This window comes from Heteronotia binoei, chromosome 21 (assembly GCF_032191835.1).
Source record: "Heteronotia binoei isolate CCM8104 ecotype False Entrance Well chromosome 21, APGP_CSIRO_Hbin_v1, whole genome shotgun sequence".
NCBI classification, from domain to species: domain Eukaryota; kingdom Metazoa; phylum Chordata; class Lepidosauria; order Squamata; family Gekkonidae; genus Heteronotia; species Heteronotia binoei.
The window spans coordinates 12,110,494-12,133,593 of NC_083243.1; the positions used below are offsets into that span (position 1 = coordinate 12,110,494).

General features: G+C 49.8%; 1 non-coding gene across 1 annotated transcript; it reads right to left on the bottom strand.

Moving 5' to 3' along the window:
• Positions 1-1,564: 1,564 nt before the first annotated feature.
• Positions 1,565-1,639, bottom strand: TRNAA-GGC (transfer RNA alanine (anticodon GGC)). Its single transcript has one exon. It is a non-coding gene; the product is annotated as a tRNA-Ala (tRNA).
• Positions 1,640-23,100: the final 21,461 nt, after the last annotated feature.

Consider the following 23,100-nt stretch of genomic DNA (forward strand, 5'->3'; position numbering starts at 1 on the left):
ACTGTTTTCTTGGCCATTCTGAATCACAGCAACACACTGGAACCAAAGTAGCCTCTAAGCAATCAACCAGTGTGCTCTCACATCACATGGTTCCTGATTGAAATGGCTAAATCAGGGGTGTCAAACTCATTTGTTATGAGGGCTGACTCTGGCATAAGGACTGGGCCATGTTGGGCCGGGTCAAAAACCAGTTTACATTTGTGACGCAAAAGCCGCGGGACTTTGCGGCTCTTCCGGGTTCTGTGGAGCAATTAGTGCGAAATCCGCGCAGACACCGCAGTGAAGAGGGACGTTGCTCCCGATTAAGGTCAGTGCAAAAACACTCAGAAGCTTTGACTCTCAACAGCTTATACCCTGAAAATCTTGTTGATCTCTGAGGTGCTACTGGACTCAAATCTAACCATTTAAACTTGGGAACTGTGTGATGTGAGAACACACTTGTTCAAAGGGCTACTTTGGTTCCGGTGTGTTGCTGGAATGACTCAGAAAATATAACAGTGCTACTGGACTTGAGTCTTGCTGTTCTGCTACAGACCAACACAGTTACCCTCTGGTTAAGGTGGGTGCTCATCAGTTAATCAGCCGTAACTTGGGTTGTTAAGTTAGTGTTGGCGGTCCTAAACAATATCACTGTGAAGCTGTGAGCCGGCCAAGGTGGTTGGAGAGAACAAAACCGGTGACGGGGGGGGGGGGGGGAGAGAAAATTCACCTTGCCGTCTTTTGTTGTTGTTCTTGCAACCCTGACCTTACCTGCCATGTTCTCTCTATGCTCTGCCAAAGATGTGACACGGGAGGGAGAGGAAGTTTGCACACCTGGCAATGCGGACTTCTCAATGTCACGGCGAAGGGGTGGGAAAGAGTGCGAGGGAGGGCTCAGGGAAATAAAAGAAATCCCCCAGGGGGAATGGGCTAAGGCGGGGCTGGAAGAGGGAGACGAAACAATTCCAAGACATTCTTTTCGACATTGTTCACCGATCGGGTTTCACCGCAGGACAATCGCTGACGCTTGAAGGATGTGGGAATGAGAGACGCACGAAGACCTCCTTGTCAGGTTCCAAAAGATGAGTGTCAGGGGGCGGGAGGCACACTTTGAGATGGTCCAGCTAAGCAGCATCTGGCTGTGCTTTTATTTCACAATCAAGTCGATGAGAAGAACAAGGTGGGTTTAGTTTTCAGGGTCAAAAAGCACAGAGCTGGATCCTGATTGGAGGAAGAGGGAGGAGGGAGAATCTCACCTGATTCCTCTCACTGGCCTTTTTTGCCTGCGCGATTACCATATCCCCATAACCATATAAACATATGAAGCTGCCTTATACTAAATCAGACCCTCGGTCCATCAAAGTCAGTATCGTCTACTCAGACTGGCAGCGGCTCTCCAGAGTCTCAAGCTAAGGTTTTTCACACCTACTTGCCTGGACCCTTTTAGTTGGAGATGCCGGGGATTGAACCTGGGACCTTCTGCTTGCCAAGCAGATGCTCTACCACTGAGCCACCATCCCTCCCCTGCTCTCTGAGGTCTCAAGCTGAGGTTATTCACGTCTATTTGCCTGGACTCTTCTATAGTTGGAGATGCCAGGGATTGAACCTGGGACCTTCTGCTTGCCAAGCAGATGCTCTACCACTGAGCCACCATCCCTCCCCTGCTCTCTGAGGTCTCAAGCTGAGGTTATTCACGTCTATTTGCCTGGACTCTTCTATAGTTGGAGATGCCAGGGATTGAACCTGGGACCTTCTGCTTACCAAGCAGATGCTCTACGACTGAGCCACCGTCCCTCCCTGAGGGACGGTGTATTCTCCATATATGTACTCACCATATTCCATGTGAGTACCATAACCCCCATCATCACCTTTCAGGCACTTATCATGGGTGGATGCTGGGAGAACGGGAAGGTGGAGAATACAGTTCCACCAGTGAGGGGCTGTGACTCATTGGCAGGGGTGTCAAGCTTGTGGCCTGGGGGCCAAATTAGGCCCCCGAGTAACTGGCTGTCGTCTGCTTCCTTCTCCCTCTGTCTTGCTTCCTTCTGCATCTCAGCTTGCTTTGCCAGGCGTGCTCAATCGCACAGGAGCTACAGAGCAAAGCCCCTGGCTCCTCTCTTGTAGAGGAAGGAGGGAGGGAGAGCTTGCTTTGCCAGGCTCTCTCAATCGCACAGCAGAGCTACTGAGCCAAGCCTCTCTTCCTTCTATTGGCTGAGTCTCTGCCCCCTCCTGGTCCCCTGAGGAAGGAAGGAAAGAGTCAGAGCTTCTTTTGCCTAGTTCCCCGGATTGCACGAAAGAGATACAAATAAAACACCTGTAAGACTTAACAACTGCTTATGTTTTAAGCATGTTTTATTTAAGTTTTTAAATCTTTAATTGTGTTTGTGTCCTTTATAAAGTTTATATCTCTGCTACCTGGCATTGCATTTTGGGACACACATGGCCCAGCCCGACAAGGTCTCATTTATGTTGGTTCCAGACCTCATAACATTAGTTTGACACCCCTGATTTACGAAGAAGAAGAAGATATTGGATTTATATTCCGCCCTCAGAGTCTCAGAGCGGTCTCAATCTCCTTTGCCTTCCCCCCCCCCCACAACAGACACCCTGTGAGGTGGGTGGGGCTGAGAGAGCTCTTACAGCAGCTGCCCTTTCAAGGACAACTCCTATGAGAGCTATGGCTGACCCAAGGCCATTCCAGCAGCTGCAAGGGGAGGAATGGGGAATCAAACCCGGTTCTCCCAGATAAGAGTTCGCGCACTTCACCACTACACCAAACTGGCTCTCAATGGTTAATAACCGTTGGCTGACCCTTATAGATCTGCCAGCTTTAATGACACAGAATGCAAACTGCAAGTCAAATAAAGGACTAACCAGAATGCTACAAAGGAACAAGGACTGCCACCAAAACGGAGAGTCCTGAGTCATGTCCCTGACTTCCCCTTCCCAGGGGTGGAATTCTAGCGGGAGCTCCTTTGTCTGTTAGGCCACACACCCCTGATGTAGCCAATCCTCCTGGAGCTTCCAGTAGGCCCTGTACTGAGAGCCCTGTAAGGAATTCTAGCAGGACCTCCTTTGCATATTAGGCCACACACCCCTGATGTAGCCAATCCTCCTGGAGCTTCCAGTAGGCCCTGTACTAAGAGCCCTGTAAGGAATTCTAGCAGGACCTCCTTTGCATATTAGGCCGCACCCCCCCTGATGTAGCCAATCCTCCTGGAGCTTCCAGTAGGCCCTGTACTGAGAGCCCTGTAAGGAAGTCTAGCAGGACCTCCTTTGCATATTAGGCCACACCCCCTGATGTAGCCAATCCTCCTGGAGCTTACAGTAGGCCCTGTATGAAGAGCCCTGTAAGGAATTCTAGCAGGACCTCCTTTGCATATTAGGCCACACACCCCTGATGTAGCCAATCCTCCTGGAGCTTACAGTAGGCCCTGGACTAAGAGCCCTGTAAGGAATTCTAGCAGGACCTCCTTTGCATATTAGGCCACACACCCCTGATGTAGCCAGTTCTCCTGGAGCTTCCAGTAGGCCCTGTACTGAGAGCCCTGTAAGGAATTCTAGCAGGACCTCCTTTGCATATTAGGCCACACACCCCTGATGTAGCCAATCCTCCTGGAGCTTCCAGTAGGCCCTGTACGAAGAGCCCTGTAAGGAATTCTAGCAGGACCTCCTTTGCATATTAGGCCACACACCCCTGATGCAGCCAATTCTCCTGGAACTTACAGTAGGCTCTGTACTGAGAGCCCTGTAAGGAATTCTAGCAGGACCTCCTTTACCTATTAGGCCACACACCCCTGATGTAGCCAGTCTTCCAAGAGCTTACAAAAAAAGAGCCTTGTAAGCTCTTGGAGGATTGGCTACATCAGGGGGGCGTGGCCTAATATGCAAAGGAGCTCCTGCTAGAATCCCACCCCTGCCCCTTCCTAATAGCATCTCTGTCCATGAGCCAAAATGACATGTCTCCTTGCCAGCAGCCACCAACGATGAGAAGCTGAGGTGTGGAAACAGGGGTGATGAGTGAGGATAGCTATTGAACAAGGTGCTTCCATTTTGGGTGGCAGCCCTGTTTTCTTTTATCAGTTGTGACCTAAGATGTACAGGTAGCCCAAGCTGGCCGGATCTTGTCAGCTTTCAAAAGCTAAGCAGGACCAGCCCTAGTTAGTACTAGGATGGAAGACCGCTGAGGACGCCCGGGGTTGCTATGCAGAGGCAAGCAATGGCAAACCACCTCTGTTCATCTCTTGTCCTGACCTGAGTGGCCCAGGATAGCCTGATGTTGAAAGCGAAGCGGGTCGACTCTGGTTAGTACTAGGATGGGAGACCATCAAGAAATCCCAGGGTTGCTATGCAGAGGCAGGCAAAGGCAAACCATCTCTGAATGACTCTGGACTCTAAAACCCTGTGGGGTTGTCATAAGCGGTCTGTGTGACTTCATGGCACATAATTATTACATGGCCCTGAACTTGATGGCCCCAAGCTAACTTGACCTTAGAAGTTAAGCAGGGTCAACCCTGGAGGGGAGACCACCAAGGAAGTCCTGGGTTGCTACGCAGAGGCAGGCAACGGCAAACCACCTCTGAATGTGTCTTGCCTTGATCTGGATGGCCCAAGCTAGCTCCATCTCATAATATCTTCGAAGCTAAGCAGGTTTGTCCCTGGTTGGTACTTGAATGGGAGACCCCCGAGGAAGTCCTGGGTTGCTATGCAGAGGCAGGCAATGGCAAACCACCTCTGAACGTCTCTTGCCTTGACCTGGATGGCCCAAGCTAGTTCCATGCCATCATCTTAGAAGCTAAGCAAATCTGTCCCTGATTGGTACTTGGATGGAAGACCACCAAGGAAGTCCTGGGTTGCTACGCAGAGGCAGGCAATGTCAAACCACCTCTGAATGTCTCTTGCTTTGAGTGGTATGGCCCAAGCTAGCTCCATCTCATAATATCTTAGAAGGTAAGCAGGTTTGTCCCTGGTTTGTACTTGGATGGGAGACGACCGAGGAAGTCCTGGGTTGCTATGCAGAGGCAGGCAATGGCAAACCACCTCTGAACTTCTCTTGCCTTGACCTGGATGGCCCAAGCTAGTTCCATGCCATCATCTTAGAAGGTAAGCAGGTTTGTCCCTGGTTGGTACTTGGATGGGAGACCACCAAGGAAGTCCTGGGCTGCTATGCAGAGGCAGGTAATGGCAAACCACCTCTGAACTTCTCTTGCCCTGAAAATTACACAGGGTCACCAAAAGTCAGCTGCGACCTGACGGAAAAATATACACAGGTAGGGATCAGAAAACGTTTTCCAGATTGTTGATACGTTTTCCAGATTTTTGATGTTGTTGGGCCCCGAGGCATTTTTCCAAATGGAGAAATTGGGACCCAGAGCTAGGAGGCAGTGGGTGACAACCTTCCTCTCTTGGGAAACAAATCTAGGCATTAAAAAGGTTGCCCTATTTCCCCCCTTCTCCCCCCGCGGAGCTGCCCCGTTGGGCTTTCTCTTAGGGCAACTGCGGTTTCCCACAAAGGCCGATCCGCCCTCTTGTTTGTTTCTACTCTAACGAGCCTGCCTCGTGGCTTCCAAATTGTTTAATTGCAGAGTAATTATCCATTACGTACAATGATTCCATCCTGGCAAATGGCGGGTGTCGCTCAACGGCATTGCCAGCCAACCAACACATGTTTACCCTGGGCGTTGGGACGCTGAACGCAGGCTGTTATTTAGGAGGCTGCAGGGCCATGGATTGCCCCTTAATACCCACCAAGCGCTTGGAGCAGCGAGCCGGTGAGCTCGCTGGCGGGAAAGGGAAGCGACCCGTAGATGGGGAAAGAGGAACGACACTCCTCTAAGGCTCCTCGGTCCCTTTGGCTGCGGCCCTGGTCATGTTTCCTCTGCCCTAAGGTGGCCAATTCTCAGAAATACCTGGAGATAGAATCAAAGAATGACAGAGTTGGAAGGGACCAGGCCTCGGATTCAGCAGGAGCTCACAGGAGCGCAGCTCCTGAACCTTTCTGAGGGTTCCCCCCTCCTCCTCCTTCCCACCTACCTTCTCCATTGAATAGTTGGTGCAGCTGCATAACAATCCCCGGATTAGGAGAGCGGGCAGCCAGCCGGCCACCAGGGGCTTTGCCACGCCCCCAACAGCCCTCGTTAACCCCTGGAGAAGCCCACGCCACCCTTTCTCCACTTTTATGTGATTTTGGGTTGTGAACGGCTTGCTGGCCTTTTGACTGGGGGGGGGGGTGGCCCAGGAGAGTCCCAGGTGAGCGAGGCCTGCTTGGGCTGGCTGGATCTCTAGCCAGCCCAAGCAGGCCTCACTTGCCCGGGGCTCTCCTTTCTTGCATTGGGTTGATTTTGGCTGGGGCGTGTGTGTGTGTGTGGGGCGTATGCTAATTGTTATGCTAATGCACTCCACCACCTATTTTTCTTCAAAATGACCCCTGGAAGGGACCATACAGGCCTTCTAGTCCAACCCCCTGCTCCATGTAGGTTTAGGTCTGTCCTTCAACAGTACATGAGTTGACTCCATCAAGGATGTCGAGGTCCTCTGTTTGCAAGCCCTGAGCCAGACTGTCCCAGAGAGGGCATTTTGGAGGTCATTCATTCACAGGGTCACCAAAAGTCAGAAGTAACTTCAAGTGGGTAGCCGTGTCGGTCTGAAGCAGTGGAACGAAGTTTGGTGGGGCACCTTTAAGACCGACCCTAGAATCTTAGAATCATAGAGTTGGAAGGTATCTCCAGGGTCATCTAGTCCAACCCCTTGCACAGTGGATAAAACGTTGGTCTTAAAGATGCCACTGCACTCAAATTTTGTTTGGAAGTATGTTGACAGCACTTAGCTGGACTTGCTCTTCTGTCTCTGTTACTCTCTCTCCGTCTCTCTCTTTCTCTGTCTCTTTCTTTCTCCATCTCTCTGTCTGTCTGTCTCTCTCTCTGTCTGTTTGGTGTCGTGGTTAAGTGTGTGGACTCTTATCTGGAAGAACCGGGTTTGATTCCCCACTCCTCCACTTGCAGCTCTGGCAGAGGTTGTCCTTGAAAGGGCAGCTGCTGTGAGAGCCCTCTCAGCCCCACCCACCTCACAGGGTGTCTGTTGTGGGGGGGGGGGAGGTAAAGGAGATTGTGAGCCGCTCTGAGACTCTTCTGAGTGGAGGGCGGGATATAAATCCAATATCTTCATCTACCTCACAGGGTGTCTGTTGTGCGGGAGGAAGGGAAAGGAGATTGTGAGCCGCTCTGAGACTCTTCGGAGTGGAGGGCGGGATATAAATCCAATATCTTCATCTACCTCACAGGGTGTCTGTTGTGGGGGAGGAAGGGAAAGGAGATTGTGAGCCGCTCTGAGACTCTTCGGAGTGGAGGGCGGGATATAAATCCAATATCTTCATCTACCTCACAGGGTGTCTGTTGTGGGAGAGGAAGGGAAAGGAGATTGTGAGCTGCTCTGAGACTCTTCGGAGTGGAGGGCAGGATATAAATCCAATATCTTCATCTACCTCACAGGGTGTCTGTTGTGGGGGAGGAAGGTAAAGGAGATTGTGAGCTGCTCTGAGACTCTTCGGAGTGGAGGGCAGGATATAAATCCAATATCTTCATCTACCTCACAGGGTGTCTGTTGTGGGGGAGGAAGGGAAAGGAGATTGTGAGCCGCTCTGAGACTCTTCGGAGTGGAGGGCGGGATATAAATCCAATATCTTCATCTACCTCACAGGGTGTCTGTTGTGGGGGAGGAAGGGAAAGGAGATTGTGAGCCGCTCTGAGACTCTTCGGAGTGGAGGGCGGGATATAAATCCAATATCTTCATCTACCTCACAGGGTATCTGTTGGGGGCGGGGAAAGGGGAGGAGATTGAGATCCGCTCTGAGACTCTGAGATTCAGAGTGGAGAGCAGGATATAAATCCAATATCATCATCGTCTTCCTCCTCCTCTTCCCCTTCTTCTTCCTCTTCCTCCTCTTCTTCTTCCTCCCCCCCCCCTTCTGTCTATCTCTGTCTATCTCTGTCGCTCTCTCTCTCTCTCATTTCTTTCACCCCTGAGTAAACACGACCCTTACCCTGGTCTAAGCAGTATTCCCCATTACTATGTATGTGCGTGTGAAAGCTGGATAATGAAGAAAGCTGACAGGAAGAAAACAGATTCCTTTGAAATGTGGGATTGGAGGAGATTTTTACAGATGCTGTGGGCTGCCCGAAAGACCAAGTACTTGATCATACCAGCATCCAGGAACTTGTGGCCCTCCATTTGCAAGGCCTGACCAAGGCTGTTGACTAGAGCAGGGGTGGCCAATGGTAGCTCTCCAGATGTTTTTTTTGCCTACAACTCCCATCAGCCCCAGCCAGCATGGCCAACGGCTGAGGCTGATGGGAGTCGTAGGCAAAAAACAGCTGGAGAGCTACCGTTGCCCACCCCTGAAGAGCCCTGTAGAGGATGTTTGGAGGACATTAATTCATTGGGTCGCCATCAGGGCCGGCATGTCCCGGTAAGCCAGGCAGGTGACTACCTAGGGCGCTACCTAGCCTCAGGAGTGGCTGGGGGGCACCCCCTCCCCACACACCCTTCGCTGCCCCCAGTGTCCCTTCCCCTCCACTGCAACGCTTGCCCTTGCCGCTTGCCTCTCCACTGCCCTCCTCCACATCGCCACCTACCGGGGGTGGCAGAGTGGCGAGCGAGCTCGGTGGTGCTGGGAGCCAGGAGCTGAGCGCCTCAGAGTGTACACACCCCTGCTCAGCCTTCTTAGGGCTGTGCTTCCAATGGAAGCTCTGACCCGGGACGGCGAAGCTGGGGTGGCACGACGACGCGCGTGCTCAGAGGAGCTTGCTGTCATGCTGCCTACCACTGTTGCCCTCGCCCTCACCGCCACAGCGGTGGGGGCACAGGCAAGCTGTGGACCTAGGGCGCCAGAAACCCCAGCACCAGCCCAGGTCACCGCAAGTCAGAAGTGACTTGACGGCACTTCACACACAGAGACCGTTTTCGCACACAGCTTACCACGGGGCCACGTTCCCGTTTTCTCCGCAGCGTCCGTCGGATTGCCCGTTATCTGCGCCGAAGTTACAGGAAGTGCCGCGGCTATTGCGTAGCAAACATAAACCGCTAAAACTGAGTTTATGTTTGCTGCGCAAAAGCCGCGGCACTTCCTGTAGCTCCAGCGCAGATAACGGGAAATCCGACAGACGCTGCGGAGAGAACAGGAACGCGACCGCGTGGTAAGCTGTGTGCGAAAACGGTCAGAGACAGAGGTCAGGACTGAAGTATCACACCTCATCGGACTCAAGCTTAGGAGCTCTGGGCTTTGGAGGCCTTCTTAGGTTGCGAATAGATGTATTCCTGAGGGGGTGAAAGAAACCGCAGGCAGAGGGAGAGAAAGACATAAAAATGGCTCTTTTATTCCCCTCCTTCAAAAAGAATTCTCCCAACAAAGGAAGGCAACAAAATGGCAGAAAATGCCCACCATTTCCCATCAAATCGCCCTGACTCAATTCCAGAATTGAAGGCAGGTGATAAAAAGAAAAGCCAGTTTGCTGCGATAAAGGTGGAGGGAATTGCTCTGCGTTGATGTGGGCACAAATATGTGTGGGCTACGATTTGGGACGTTGCTTTATGTATTCCTGCCCGGCCGTATGGAGGAGCTATTTTTAAAAGTCCTCCTCCCCTTCCCGGCGTGGACTGCCCAAAGCAAAACGCTCAGATTAAGAGACATTTTCTCTTCCCATTACCTCCCCCACACACACCATATGATGTTGTTTTGCACATCTGTTCAAAAGAAGGATGGGGGAAGCAGCCTGCTCTCTTGGTCGGCTTCTAGGCTAGGCTGCGTCTTTGGGAAGCTGGCCTGACGAGAAATCTTTGAGGGTCCAAGAGGGCAAACCCAGGGCTTTTTCTGTAGCAGGAACTCCTTTACATATTTGGCCACACACCCCTGATGTAGCCAATCCTCCTGGAGCTTCCAGTAGGCCCTGTACTGAGAGCCCTGTAAGGAATTCTAGCAGGACCTCCTTTGCATATTAGGCCACACACCCCTGATGTAGCCAGTCCTCCTGGAGCTTCCAGTAGGCCCTGTACTGAGACCCCTGTAAGGAATTCTAGCAGGACCTCCTTTGCATATTAGGCCACACACCCCTGATGTAGCCAATGCTCCTGGAGCTTACGGTAGGCCCTGTACGAAGAGCCCTGTAAGGAATTCTAGCAGGACCTCCTTTGCATATTAGGCCACACACCCCTGATGCAGCCAATCTTCCTGGAGCTTCCAGTAGGCCCTGTCCAAAGAGCCCTGTAAGGAATTCTAGCAGGACCTCCTTTGCATATTAGGGCACACACCCCTGATGCAGCCAATCCTCCTGGAGCTTCCAGTAGGCCCTGTATGAAGAGCCCTGTAAGGAATTCTAGCAGGACCTCCTTTGCATATTTGGCCACACACTCCTGATGGAGAGCCAGTTTGGTGTAGTGGTTAAGTGTGCGGACTCTTATCTGGGAGAACCGGGTTTGATTCCCCACTCCTCCACTTGCACCTGCTAGCATGGCCTTGGGTCAGCCATAGCTCTGGCAGAGGTTGTCCTTGAAAGTGCAGCTGCTGTGAGAGCCCTCTCCAGTCCCACCCACCTCACAGGATGTCTGCTGTGGGGGAGGAAGGTAAAGGAGATTGTGAGCCGCTCTGAGACTCTTTGGAGTGGAGGGCGGGATATAAATCCAATATCATGATGTAGCCAATCCTCCTGGAGCTTACAGTAGGACCTGTACTAAGAGCCCTGTAAGCCCTTGGAGGATTGGCTGCATCAGGGAGGTGTGACCTAATATGTAAAGGAGTTCCTGCTACAAAAAAAAAAACCCTGGACAAACCTGTCACCGCCACTGGTGACTCCTGCTCTCTGCTTTGAACCTTCAGCTGATGAAAAGGCTTTTAAAACTGACTCTGAGGAGCTACTAGGTAGGCACCGGAGAGCCATTTGAACTTATCCTGAGGCAACCATAATGCTGTTATTGGTGGTGAAAGGTGATGCCAAGTCACAGCTGACTTATGAGAACATCCAAAGAGCTCTGCTGGAACAGACCAGTAGGCCATCTTGTGCAGCCTCCTGTCACACAGTGGCCAATCAGTTCCTCTGGAGGGCCAACAACAGGGCAGAGAGGCCGAGGCCTTCGTTAGAACATTAGAAGAGCCCTGCTGGATCAGGCCTGTTGTCCATCTAGTCCAGCATCCTGTCTCACACACTCCTCTTCTCCTCCTCCTCCTCCCATCCAAGTGCTAACCAGGTCTGACTCAGCTTAGCTTCTGAGATCTGACCAGACTGGGCTAGCCTGGGCCATCCAACTCGGGGCAGGTGTTAGAAAGTGATGCCAAAGTCACAGCTGTGTTGTGGTCACCCCAAGGCAAGAGGCCTTCAGGGCTAGTTTGCCATTGCCTGCCTCTGCGTAGCCACTCTGGACTTCCTCAGTGGTCCAAGCAGACCTTGTTTAGCTTCCAAGACCTTGCAAGATCGGTCTAGCCAAGTCAGGGCAGGTGGTCAAAAGCTGATTCATGGGGAGCCTCTGGAGTTTTCTTATGTTCTTCTCTTATGTTCTTATTATGGAGCAAAGGTCCATCAGTGGCTATTAGCCACAGTGTGTGTGTGTGTGTATTTTGGCCACTGTGTGACACAGAGTGTTGGACTGGATGGGCTATTGGCCTGATCCAACATGGCTTCTCTTATGTTCTTATGTGTGACACAGAGTGTTGGACTGGATGGGCCATTGGCCTGATCCAACATGGCTTCTCTTATGTTCTTATGTGTGACACAGAGTGTTGGACTGGATGGGCCATTGGCCTGATCCAACATGGCTTCTCTTATGTTCTTATGTGTGACACAGAGTGTTGGACTGGATGGGCCATTGGCCTGATCCAACATGGCTTCTCTTATGTTCTTATGTGTGACACAGAGTGTTGGACTGGATGGGCCACTGGCCTGATCCAACATGGCTTCTCTTATGTTCTTATGTGTGACACAGAGTGTTGGACTGGATGGGCCACTGGCCTGATCCAACATGGCTTCTCTTATGTTCTTATGTGTGACACAGAGTGTTGGACTGGATGGGCCATTGGCCTGATCCAACATGGCTTCTCTTATGTTCTTATGTGACACAGAGTGTTGGACTGGATGGGCCATTGGCCTGATCCAACATGGCTTCTCTTATGTTCTTATGTGTGACACAGAGTGTTGGATGGGATGGGCCATTGGGCTGATCCAACATGGCTTCTCTTATGTGTGATACAGAGTGTTGGACTGGATGGGCCATTGGCCTGATCCAACATGGCTTCTCTTATGTTCTTAAGGCAGGAGACATTTTACAGGTGGCTTGCCATTGTCTGTTTCTGCATAGAAATCCTGGACTTGCTTGGTGGTTTCCCCTCCAGGTGTTAACCAGGGCCAGTTTGGTGTAGTGGTTAAATGTGTGGATTCTTATCTGGGAGAACCAGGTTTGATTCCCCACTCCTCCACTTGCAGCTGCTGGAATGGCCTTGGGTCAGCCATAGCTCTCGCACAGATTGTCCTTGAAAGGGGAGCTGCTATGTGAGCTCTCTCAGCCCCACCCACCTTAAAGGGTGTCTTTTGTGGGGGGAGAAGATATGGGAGATTGTAAGCCGCTCTGAGACTCTGATTCAGATAGAAGGGCGGGGTATAAATCTGCAATTCTTCTTTTTCTGCTTAGCTTTTGAGATCTGATGCGATCCATCCAGGGGCCTTTTTGTAGAAAAATAGGTGACGGTGCTCATTAGCATAACTAATTAGCATATGCCCCCCCTCAGCCAAAAGCAACCAGATGCAAGAAAGGAAGGCCCTGGGCGAGCGAGGCCTGCTTGGGCTTGCTAGAGATCCAGCCAGCCAAGCAGGCCTTGCTTACCTGGGACTCTCCTGGGCTGCCCCCTCCAAAACAGTCAAAAGGCCAGCAAGCCCAAAACCACATGAGAAATCCTCTCTCAGCCCCACCCACCTCACAGGGTGACTGTTGTGGGGGGAGAAGATATAGGAGATTGTAAGCTGCTCTGCATCTCTGATTCAGAGAGAAGGGTAGGGTATAAATCTGCATTATTATTTTTTGTTTCCTCCCCCCCCCCCCCGATATTTTAGGCCCAAGGGGTCCATCGACTCCATCGTCACAACAACCGTGTCGCAAAATGGCCTCTTGTGACAGGAAATTTTAAAAAATAATAAATAAAAAGGATATCATCATTGACACTTGCTTCTCTCCTTCACCCACCCGGACATGCCCACTCTTCCGAATTCCAGAATGGCTGCAACTCGCACCTCTTAGGTTTGCCAGTCCCCAGGTGGGGGCAGGGGATTCCCAGTTTGGAGACCCTACCCCCGCTTCAGGGCCATCAGAAAGGGAGGGGAAGGAAACGTCTGCTGGGCACTCCGTTATTCCCTATGGAAACCGATTCCCATAGGCTATTATGGAGAATTGATCTGTGGGTATCTGGGGCTATGGGGGGGGTTGTTTTTTGAGACAGAGGCACCAAATGTTCAGTTTAGCATCTGATGCCTCTCCCCAAAATACCCTCCAAGTTTCAAAAGGATCGGACCAGGGGGTCCAATTCTATGAGCCCCCAAAGAAGGTGCCTCTAGCCTTCATTATTTCCAGCGGAAGAAAAGCATTTAAAAGGTGTGCGGTCCCTTTCAATGTAATGGCCAGAACGCCCTGTGGAGTTCAATGGTGCTTGTCACAAACCTTCTTCTTGGCTCCATCGCCAATGTCTCCTGGCTCCGCCCCTAAAGCCCCCTGGCCCCACCCCCAAAGTCCTGAGATATTGCTTGCATAGGATCTGGCAACCCTATATCCGATAAATACGGTTTGGCAACCGCAGCCGAGAGTAAATAACAGGGGAGGGCGGGCGGTGGCTTAAAACAAACAAATAGCTGTTTCCCCCGTCTCCTTGGAAACGGACAATACCCCTTTAAGCTCCGGCTGGGGAGAAAGGGGACTGATCTCCCGCCCTCCCATTGTTTCAAAAAACGAAAACAAACGTTATTGAGAAACCTGAAGAAAGGAGAGAGAGAGAAAAAAGGAGAAAATGTGAGTGGGTGGGAACTGCTGGGGGGGGGGAATCCTTCCACCAGCTGTAGCAGAGCTTCAAGAGAGGGGGGGATGTTTCTCCCCCCCCCACCCTTTTCCTCCCCCCTGATTTCTCCCAAAGGGCACAGCCGTTCTTCTGGATCTGAGACCTTTCAGGTCGCCTTGAAATTGACCAGACTTGTGGGTAAATTTCAGGGTCCGGGTTTGAAGCGGATGGAAAGGGGAGGGGGGGGAGCGGTTTCCTGGCCAAGGTAGCTGAGGGTTTGTGTTTGTGTTGGGTTTTTTTTGCCCTTGCCGCAGAGACAAGGGGCCCCGCGGAAAGGGCAGGCACTGCCTTTCTAAAGAAACAGCTCCCCCGGCGATGCATTTCCAGTCCACTTTCAATGCGCTTTCCAACTGGGTTTTGCCAGTTCACACACAGTAAAATCCAGTTGGAAAGTGGATATTGAAAGGGCGTTCTTTAGTGTGTGTGGTCCAGTTTGGTGTAGCGGGGAAGTGTGCAGACTCCTGTCTGGGAGAGCGGGAATGATTCCCCACTCCTCCACTTGCACCTGCTGGAATGGCCTCGGGTCAGCCATAGCTCTGGCAGAGGTTGTCCTTGAAAGGGCAGCTGCTGTGAGAGCCCTCTCAGCCCCACCCACCTCACAGGGTGTCTGTTGTGGAGGAGGAAGGGAAAGGAGATTGTGAGCCGCTGGGAGACTCTGAGTGGAGGGCGGGATATAAATCCAATGTTTTCTTCTTCGGAGGAGCTGCTAGAAGAGAATCTGAAGGGCCAATGTGGTTATGGACACAGGGCCTGGTTAGGAAAATGGGAATAAAACAGCCAGCGTTCCAGCCGTTTCCTGGAATTGTGGCTGATGCTTCATTAGAGCAGCCCCACCCACCTCACATTGTGGAATTGTGGCTGATGCTTCATCCCTCTCAGCCCCACCCGCCTCACAGGGTGTCTGTTGTGGAGGGAGAAGATGTGGGAGATTGCAAGCCCCTCTGATTCAGAGCGAAGGGGGGGGGGGTATAAATCTGCAGTCGTCTTCTGATCACAGCCTAAGTCAAGTTGCCGGTCCCGAGTTCAAAAATCCGATGGGGATTTGAGGCTGGATCTTGGCAGAGAGGGGTTTGTGGAGGGTCACCTCCGTTGGGGAGAATGTCTGCCACTCCCCCTTCCAAAGCAATCATTTGCTCTGGGAGAAGGGGTTGACAGGTTTGAAACAAACACAAGTCAAGAAACGAGCCACCGAGGCCGCCTGGAGTTGTGAGTTGTGAGATCTCCAGCCCCAACCTCCATCTGAGGAGCCTGGAGATTAACAAGTCCGATAAATGAAGGCACTTGAGCCCAATGAGAGCTTTCTCCTCTTTCGATCCCGGTCGTTTGGCCTTCAAGGGAGACCACCGAGTCACGCCCTTTCGAGCCCCCCCCCCCCCGGAGCTTCCAGGGCCCGAGATCGCCCCGTTGCTACGTTGTCCTGAAAACCGAAATATATAATATTGGGGCTGCCGAATCGGTGTCCCTTTGCTTGGAACTGCTTGGAAGGCGGAGGCTGACTCTCCAGGGAGAGGACAGAGAAGAGAGTGGTGGTTTTCCTCTTCCCTCCCCCCCTCCATGTAATGCATCTCTGTGGTTTTCCTCCCTCCCATGTAAAATAATAATAATGATAATAATAATGATGATGATGATGATGATGATGATGATGATGATGATGATGATGATGATGATGATGATGATGATGAAAAAGCTCGGAAGTGACAAGAATATGAAGGTGAAAGAGAAAATGGACTTAATAAGGCCTAGAAGGAGAAGACCAAAGAACGACGGTACTACTTGAAAGCGAGAAGACCTCAATATGGACTGATATAAGAACATTTAAACTAAAAGGACCGAGCAAGAATACCTTGTAAAGGGGGATAGAAATTTAGATGTATACTCTGTATGAGAAAAAGGATAAGCTCAATGTAAATGACTAAAACAATAAATATATTTATATATAAAAAATGATGATGATGATGATGATGATGATGATGATGATGATGATGATGATGATGATGATGATAATAATAATAATAATAATAATAATAATAGTAATAATAATAATAATAATAATAATAATAATAATAATAATAATAATAATAATAATAATAATAATAATAATAATAATAATAATAATAATAATAATAATAGGCCTCGTTTTGGGCAGGAGTTCCCAGGAGTAGAAACCTCTACATTTTATTGTGCTTTCTCTCCCTCTCTCCCCCCCCCAACTCCAAAATTGCTTCTGGCCTCCTTTGTTCAAAACCCAAACCGTGAGAATTCTGCTGAACTCTTAAGATTGGACAAACTTTCTAATATCCCCCCCACCACCACCAAAAATGGGGGAATCACCCAAACCTATCAAGCAGACCGATGGCAATCTTCCTCGTGCCACGGTGCCCTCAGCGGAGAAAGTCCTTTAAAGACTATGAATGGGGAGGAAGGTTTTATGACGGCAATTCTCATTCTAGAAGCATTTTCAGGTAGCTGCTGAGCGGATAGAATTTTGCCCACCTCCCGAGGATGTCGTTGCTGTGGGGCATATGCCAATGAGCGATGCCAGTGGGTTGTGCTATTGAGCTCCGGCACCTCTTTTTTCTACCAAATGACCCCTGATTATTAATTCCGGTCTGTGGAGTCCCCGGGGACCCTGTTGCTTCTAAAATAATTGGAGGGATTTAAAAAAACAAACAAAACAGATATAAATTGATTCATTCATTGACTCGTTCATTCCCCAGAACGTTTGTGATAGTCCGCCTTTTTTGTGGGGCTCAAGGCGGCTTTTTTTTAAAAAAAAGTTGAGGTTTTTTTCCTGCTCAGAGAGACAAAAAACAAAATAAAAATAAAACAGCCGGCCCCAAATCATTCCAGAATCATTTTAGGGCGGATGCTGAGCTGATATAATTTAGTCCACCTTCCGGGGATGTCAGGGGTGTGCAGCCTATGCAAACGAGTTGTGCTAATGAGCTCCGGCACCTCTTTTTCTCCGAAATGACTAACGGCAGCCAACAACAACAACCACTTCGACCACCAGCTGAAAGATCTTTGGCGTCTTCTCTCCCTGCCCCGAAATCAGAAAAAAACAGAATTATCTCCATTTGGGTGGCCTCGAGACTTACCCGAGAGCAGGACTAAAAAAGAGATCCAAGGAGGGGGCAGGGAAGCTGGGGGCTTCGGGAAGAGAAGACACGCCCCCACGAAGGAAAAGATCTATTTGGGGGTGGGGGGTGGGGGAGAGAAAGGCATTAATTGTACAAAAGGAAGACCAAACTCAGGGTCTCCTGTATGCTTTGAGACCCTGGGCCCGCCCAAACGCGGTGGATTGGAAGCACGGGCCCCGTGGGTGACGGCGGCGTTTACTCACGAGTAAGCAGCACGAAGCAGCCGCGGCCTCCTGTGCAGGGCTACGCGGAAGGAAGGCTCGCAGCGCCGGCGGTGGGGAGGGGGGGGGTGTTACTCCCGAAAGAACCTGCCCCGCCCCGCGAGCCTTCCTAAGATAGAACTTCGCTTCGCTCCGGTTTTTTGTTTGTTTGTTTGCAAGGAACCACATTGAACAGTTGGAGCGAGATGGACCGCTGGCAGGATCGGGTTCGGAACCAGCAGACGTGGAAAGAAAGAGCGAATGAGAGATTCCCTGTAAGCTTCAGCTGGGATCGAAGCCACTAGAGAAGTTGTCGACTCCTTTAATCAATATTATTATTATTATTATTATTATTATTATTATTATTATTATTATTATTATTATTATTATTATTATTATTATTATTATTATTATTGTCGTCGTCGTCGTCATCATCATTATTCTTGATTTACACAATCAGCTTTAAACATCAACATGATCCATATTTAATCCATATTATTATTATTATTATTATTACTGCTATTATTATTTTACATAATCAACTTTAATCATTACCATAGACTCCTTTAATCAACATTATTATTATTATTATTATTGACTTACATAATCAGCATTAAACATCATAATCAACTCCTTTAATCCATATTATTGTTATATGATCACCATCTTCAAGTCCTTGAAGGGCTGTCATCTAGAGGATGGTGCGGAATTCTTTTCTGTGGCCCCGGAAGGTCGGACCAGAACCAACGAAATTAAATTAAAAGAGTTTCCGGCTCAACTTTAGGAAGAACTTCCCAACCGTTAGAGCGGTTCCTCAGTGGAACAGGCTTCCTCGGGAGGTGGCGGGCTCTCCTTCCTTGGAGGTTTTGAAACAGAGGTTAGATGGCCATCTGACAGCAATGAAGATCCTGGGAATTTAGGGGGAGGTGTCTGTGAGTTTAGAGCAGTTCCTCAGTGGAACAGGCTTCCTCAGGAGCCAGGAGGTGATGGGCTCTCCTTCCTTGGAGGTTCTTAAACAGAGGCTAGAGGGCCCTCTGACAGCAATGAAGATCCTGAGAATTCAGGGGGAGGTGTCTGTGAGTTTCCTGCATTGTGCAGGGGGTTGGGCTAGATGACCCTAGAGGTCCCTTCCAACTCTATGATTCTTCTTCTTCTTCTTCTTCTTCTTCTTCTTCTTCTTCTTCTTCTTCTTCTTCTTCTTCTTCTTCTTCTTCTTCTTCTTCTTCTTCTTCTTCTTCTTCATTATATTGGTCGTTTTGTAGACAAATAGGTGGTGGAGCTCATCCAGGGATTGTTATGCAGGTGCACCTGCTATTCAATGGACAAGGAGGTGGAACGCTCAGAAAGGTTCAGGAGCTGCCCTCCTGTGAACTCTTGCTGAATCAGAGGCATTATTATTATTATTATTATTATTATTATTATTATTATTATTATTATTATTATTATTATTATTATTATTATTATTATTATTGATTGATTGATTGATTTACATCAGCTTTAAGCATCCTCATCATCCCCACTGTCGTCGTTCTTGTTCTTGTTCTTCTCGACTTCCACCATCCGCTTTCAGCTTCCTCCTCGTCCTTTTGCACCTCGGGGATCCGCTCGAAGCCTTCTCGTCGCTGCGGCTGCTTTTCCTCCCCGAGGTTTCCGGCGCCTTCCCTCGCCTTTCCACCTCCCGCGCCTGCAGCCGCTGCCCCAGCTCCCCATCTCGGCCCACAGGCCTCGGCGGAGAAGGACCGGGGCGTCGAAGAACTTCTCGCGTCCCTCTTGGCGGCAGCCGCGACGAGCCCCCCCCCCCCGCCCCGGTGCCTCGTGGGCCCGGCGAGAATCGCCCCGAGGAGGGGGAAGGAAAGAAAGGAGCCCCCCTCCGCCCCCCTTTCGTGCGATCCGAAGCCCTGCCCGGCGACCAAAAGCGAGAAGCGGCCAAGAAACCCCTCTGCCGCCCCTTGGGTGGGGGACCCAGGCGTCTGGGGGGCTCTCCCGGTCCCGTCAGGCCTACCCACACGAGGACCCCCCGCCCCCCCCTCCAACCACCCCAAGAAAGAGTCTTTGCGATCCCCTACTTGGGGGGGGGGGGCTTCGTTGATTGGACAAAGCAGGAGTCAAGTCGCACCTCGAAGACCAAGCAAGTTGTATTGAGGGCAGAGCTTTCGGGTACTCTTCAGCGCTCTTCGTCAGACGAGGAATCCGGCACAGGGAGCAAAGCCATACAGAGCTGAGCAGAGCCATACAGGGCTACCTCCGAGCCTCCCAGCTCTCTATGGCTCTGCTCAGCTATGTCTGGCTTTGCTCCCTGTGCCGGATTCCTCGTCTGATGAAGAGCGCTGAAGAGCACCCGAAAGCTCCGTCCTCAATAAAATTGGGTTGGTCTTCAAGGTGCCCCTTGACTCCTGCTTCGTTCAGCTGCTTCAGACCAACACGGCTGCCCGCTTGGGTCTGTCTTCGTTGACTGGAGTAAAGCCGCTAAGCCGGTTTGGAAGGCGCAGGATACGCACCCAAGCCCCAACCATCCCCCCCCCCCCCCATTCTCAAGAAGAAGAAGAATTGCAGATTTATATCCAGCCCTCCTCTCTGAATCAGAGACTCAGAGCGGCTGACGATCGCCTCTATCTTATCCCCCCACAACAAACGCCCTGTGAGGGGGGTGGGGCTGAGAGGGCTCTCACAGCAGCTGCCCTTTCAAGGACAGAGTCTCAGAGCGGCCTACAATCTCCTTTCCCTTCCTCCCCCACAACAGACACCCTGTGAGGTGGGTGGGCCTGAGAAGGCTCTCTCAGCAGCTGCCCTTTCAAGGACAGAGTCTCAGAGCGGCCTACAATCTCCTTTCCCTTCCTCCCCCACAACAGACACCCTGTGAGGTGGGTGGGGCTGAGAGGGCTCTCACAGCAGCTGCCCTTCCAAGGACAGAGTCTCAGAGCGGCCTACAATCTCCTTTCCCTTCCTCCCCCACAACAGACACCCTGTGAGGTGGGTGGGGCTGAGAGAGCTCTGACAGAAGCTGCCCTTTCAAGGACAACTCCTGCCAGAGCTACAGCTGACCCCAGGCCATTCCAGCAGCTGCAAGTGGAGGAACGATTTTGAGGCGGGGGGGTGAGGATTGGGGCATAAATTTTACCTGTGCCTTGGCGCGCTCAGCTCCGCCCGTCCTTCCAGCCAGGGGTTTTTTTTTGGGTGGAGGGCAAACCTAAACGACCCCCGTTGGCTAAGGCAATCCGGGGTCGCGCGAAGAATCCATCCGGCTCGAACTCCTCGGTGTAAACGGGTTTGGAAGCGGAGCGGCGCCACGGGCCTTTAAAACGAAAAGGCTTGCGGTACGTTTACTCTCCCGGCATATACTAACATAGACATATACTAACCCATCTTCCACTACATTTGAATGTATTCTTCCCCCCCCCTCTCTAATGACAAACTCGAATGATGTTATAACCTCTTGAGAAACTCTTTAAACCCAGAACTAACAAAGGCAAAATGACACCCAGATTTATTGGCACCTCACATCTACCATCCGTCTGCGCTTTTCTTTTTTTATCACCCTCCACTGCGGTTTCAGCCCAGTTCACAGCACTAACGAATAAAAACCCCACAGACCCCACTTTGTGATTCTTTTCATCTGCTAAAAACATTTCCATGACTCTTACATACCAGCTCGCTGCCCACTTTCTCTATATTTAAGGATGGCTTGCCAGTCCATTTGGGTCTGGTGAAGTCTGCTTACTGCACGCGAAAGGTGACATTCTGAAAAAAACTTGGTTGGTCTTAAAGGTACAACTTGCCTACTGCTTGGTCCCGGCATGTGGACGGCGAGTCTTAAGGGCTCTCTCGGTTTCTCTCTTCGGCAGTGTCAGCTTGCCCTTAAACAGTAGACAATATGTTAAAAATGTTTTAAATGTTTTAATTATTTTAAACTGTTTAATTTTAACTGTTCAAACTGTTTAATTATTTTAACTGTTGAAATGTTTAAACCTTATTTATGTGGGATTCTATGTTGTAAGCCGCCCTGAGCCACTTGGTGGGGAGGGCGGGGTATAAATCATAAAATAAGTAAATAAATAAATAAAAATGTGAATGACCTTTGAGTAGCTTGAAAATGTCATAGAAGTCCCGGTATTATTACTGGAATGCCACGAAAATTCACATTGTATTTAGGCTTGCCAGCTTCCCGGTGGGGCCTGGGGATCTCCCGCTTTTCCAGCTGATCACCAGCCGGCAGAGATCAGCTGGAGAAAATGCGAATCCCTGGAGAAAATGCGAATCTGTTTCTTATTTTGCTCCTATTTATATGCCTTACTGTCAAATGATATATTTTGTAAATTTGTGACGTTTATAAATAAATAAATAAATAAATAAATATTTATAAATAAATAAAGCTTTTGATTTAATTTTTTTTAAATGTGAATCTGTATTTTCATTTAGTGTCTACTGTATACTGCCAGAAATGTGTACAATACTGCCAGAAATGTGTACACTGTGACCAATTTTGAGCTTTAATCCTGGTTTAACTCTGTGCCCAAACTGATTTTCGACACTAAAACCATAGAATCATAGAGTCATAAAGTTGGTTTCTCTGATTCTCTGATTCTAGTGCAGAAAGTCAGTTTGGGACAGAGTTAAACCAGGATTTAAGCTCTAGTGCGGTACTATATATATGTGTGTGTGTGTGTGTGTGTGTGTACACACACACATTTATTTCGCAACGCTTTAATTGTACCTTTTTATTTCACAAAAGCTTTAATTGTACCTTTGTAAGTTCTGGGTTTAAACAGTTTCTCAAGATGTTATAGCATCATTCGAGTTTGCCATTAGAAAAATTGTACCTTTCCCCTTGTACCTTTAATAAGTACCTTTAATGGTACTTATGTGTTTTTATTTTTATTTTTGGGGAAAATCTGATTTATTTCTCACCAAAATGAAACGGTAGCCTTATAGTTGCGGGTGAGCCCCCTCTGTCTCCGGACAGCCAATGTTTTCAGACCCAGCCGGCCGCAGCTTTTCGGATCTGGCTCCTCTTTCGTTCGATGGGTTAGAACCAGCGGCGCCCCCGCCGCAACGAAAACGAAGAAGTGAGATCGATCAACCGCCCTTGTTAATAAAATCTTTTCTGTCGCGCCTTTGCGGTGGCTTCAATGGTTGACGTTTTTATATATTTGTTTTATATTTCTACTCTAGACCAGGGGTGGCCAACGGAGCTCTCCAGATGTTTTTTTGCCTACAACTCCCATCAGCCCCAGCCATTGGGCATGCTGGCTGGGGCTGATGGGAGTTGTAGGCAAAAAAAAACATCTGGAGAGCTACCCCTGGTCTAGACTGTCTGACTGTTATCCGCCCAGAGTCCGCTTGCGGAGTGAGCGGCATATAAATCTAAAGTAAATAAAATAAAATAATAAAATAAAATAAAATAATAACATAAAAGCAGTCTTTGGGTTTGGGTCCCGCACTTAACATGGGTGACACGACACACACACAACACAAACGTATATATATAACACACTGAATAGATCACGCAGCTCCATTGCGGTGCTGTCAGACGAACGGATCTTCGGAATCCAGAGTTACCCAGGCGTGTCCTTACGAATGGCAACGAAATCCTTACGAATCAGGAGTCGATCTCTAGGCCAATCGTAAGAACATAAGAACATAAGAGAAGCCATGTTGGATCAGGCCAACGGCCCATCCAGTCCAACACTCTGTGTCACACAGT